Here is a 3,138-nt window from a genome sequence, read left to right as displayed (position 1 = left end):
TCACGTTGAAATGGGATTTGTGCTCAAAAAGTGAGGGATTGTCTGTGAAGAATGAATGCATGGAGCATAAAAATGAACTTTTGCACCATAAAATGAGGCCTAATTGTAGAAAAATGAGGATTTTCACACAAAACAGGTGGTTTTAGGCCTTGAAATGGGGTATAGTAGGCATTATCTCTGAAAAATGAATGCTTGGACTATAAAAATGAGATTTTGGACCCTAAAAATTAGGCCCAATTGTAGAAAAATGAGGAATATCAGGAAAATAATGGTGCTTTTCGATCTTGAAATAGGTTTTGTGCCCTAAATGTGAGGGATTCTCTGTGAAAAATGAATGCTTGGAGCATAAAAATGAGTTTTGCACCATAAAAATAAAGGCTAATTGTAGAAAAATGAGGATTTTCACACAAGAAACCTGCTTGAAGACCTTGTAATGGGGTAGAGTAGGCATTATCTGTGAAAAATGAATGCTTGGACTAAAAAAATGAGGATTTCGATAATAAAAATAGAGGCCTTATTGAAGAAAAATGAGGAATATCAGGAAAATAACGGTGCTTTTTGATCTTGAAATAGGTTTTGTGCCCTAAATGTGAGGGATTCTCTGTGAAAAATGAATGCTTGGAGCACAAACATGAGTTTTGCACCATAAAAATGAGGCCTAATTGTAGAAAAACGAGGATTTTCACACAAAGAAGGTTCTTTTTCACCTTAAAATGGGATTTGTGGTCGAAAAGTGAGAGATTGTCTGTGAAAAATGAGTTCTTGGCGTCTAAAAATGAGCTTTTGGACCATAAAAATGAGAACTAATTGTAGAAAAATGAGGATTTTCACACACAGAATGTGCTTTTTCACGTTGAAATGGGATTTGTGCTCGAAAAGTGAGAGATTGTCTGTGAAAAATAATGCTTGGAGTATAAAAATGAGCTTTTGCACCATAAAAATGAGGCCTAATTGTAGAAAAATGAGGATTTTCACATAAAGAATGTGCTTTTTCACCTTGAAATGGGATTTGTGCTCGAAAAGTGAGGGATTGTCTGTGAAAAAAGAATGCTTGTACTATTCACATGAGCTTTTGGACCCTAAAAATGAGGCCTAATTTTTGAAAAATGAGGCTTTTCACACAAAACGTGCTTTCAGGCCTTGAAATGGGGTATAGTAGGCATTATCTGTGAAAAGTGCTTTCTTAGAATCTAAAAATGAGGATTTGGACAATAAAAATAGAGGCCATATTATAGAAAAATGAGCATTATCAGGAAAATAATGGTGTTTTTTGATCTTGAAATAGGTTTTGTGCCCTAAATGTGAGAGATTGTCTGTGAAAAATGAATGCATGGAATGTAAAAATGAGATTTTGGACCATAAAAATAAGGCCTAATTCTAGAAAAATGAGGATTTTCACAAAAAAAGGTACTTTTTGACCTTGAAATGAGGTATGGTAGGCATTATCTGTGAAAAATGAATGCTTGGACTGTAAAGGTGAGGTTTTGGACTATAAGAATGCAGACGTAGAGTAGGATAATGAGGATTATCAAGGAAAACATGGTGCTTTTTGACCTTGATATGGGTTTTGTCCCTCAATTTGAGGGATTTTCTGTGAAAAATGAATGTTGGAGTATAAAAATGAGCTTTTGGACCCTAAAAATGAGGCCTAATTTTAGAAAAATGAGGGTTTGCACACAAAGAATGTGCTTTTTCACCTTGAAATAGGATTTCTACTCAAGAAGTGAGGGATTGCTGTGAAAAATGAGTTCTTGGCATCTAAAAATGAGCTTTTGGACCATAAAAATGAGAAATAATTGTAGAAAAATGAGGATTTAAAAAAAAAAAACATGTGCTTTTTCACCTTGAAATGGGATGTGCTGGAAAAGTGAGGGATTGTCTGTAAAAAATGAGTGCTTGGTGTCTAAAAATGAGCATTTGGACCATAAAAATGAGGCCTAATTGTAAAAAAATGAGGATTTAAAAAAAAAACAGGTGCTTTTTGATCTTGAAATGGGATTTGGACTCAAAAAGTGTGGGATTGTCTGTGAGAAATGTATGATTGGATATTCAAATGAGTTTTGCACCATAAAAATGAGGCCTAATTGTAGAAAAATGAGGATTTTCAAAAAAAAACAGGCGCTTTTTCACCTTGAAATGGGATTTGTGCTTGAAAAGTGAGGGATTGTCTGTGAAGAATGAATGCATGGAGCGTAAAAATGAACTTTTGCACCATAAAATGAGGCCTAATTGTAGAAAAATGAGGATTTTCACACAAAACAGGTGGTTTTAGGCCTTGAAATGGGGTATAGTAGGCATTATCTCTGAAAAATGAATGCTTGGACTATAAAAATGAGATTTTGGACCCTAAAAATTAGGCCCAATTGTAGAAAAATGAGGAATATCAGGAAAATAATGGTGCTTTTCGATCTTGAAATAGGTTTTGTGCCCTAAATGTGAGGGATTCTCTGTGAAAAATGAATGCTTGGAGCATAAAAATGAGTTTTGCACCATAAAAATAAAGGCTAATTGTAGAAAAATGAGGATTTTCACGCAAGAAACCTGCTTGAAGACCTTGTAATGGGGTAGAGTAGGCATTATCAGTGAAAAATGAATGCTTGGACTAAAAAAATGAGGATTTCGATAATAAAAATAGAGGCCTTATTGAAGAAAAATGAGGAATATCAGGAAAATAACGGTGCTTTTTGATCTTGAAATAGGTTTTGTGCCCTAAATTTGAGGGATTCTCTGTGAAAAATGAATGCTTGCAGTATAAAAATGAGATTTTGCACCATAAAAATGAGGCCTAATTGTAGAAAAATGAGGATTTTCACACAAAGAAGGTTCTTTTTCACCTTGAAATGGGATTTGTGGTCGAAAAGTGAGAGATTGTCTGTGAAAAATGAGTTCTTGGCGTCTAAAAATGAGCTTTTGGACCATAAAAATGAGAACTAATTGTAGAAAAATGAGGATTTTCACACACAGAATGTGCTTTTTCACCTTGAAATGGGATTTGTGCTCGAAAAGTAAGGGATTGTCTTTGAAAAAAGAATGCTTGGAGTATTCAAATGAGCTCTTGGACCATAAAAATGACAACTAATTGTAGAAAAATGAGGATTTTCAAAAAAAACAGGTGCTTTTTGACCTTGAAATGAGGTA

This window comes from Athene noctua, unplaced genomic scaffold (genome assembly GCF_965140245.1).
Source record: "Athene noctua unplaced genomic scaffold, bAthNoc1.hap1.1 HAP1_HAP1_scaffold_157, whole genome shotgun sequence".
In the NCBI taxonomy this organism is placed as follows: Eukaryota; Metazoa; Chordata; class Aves; order Strigiformes; family Strigidae; genus Athene; species Athene noctua.
The sequence above is the reverse complement of the archived record's forward strand: the minus strand, read 5'-3'. Positions refer to the sequence as shown.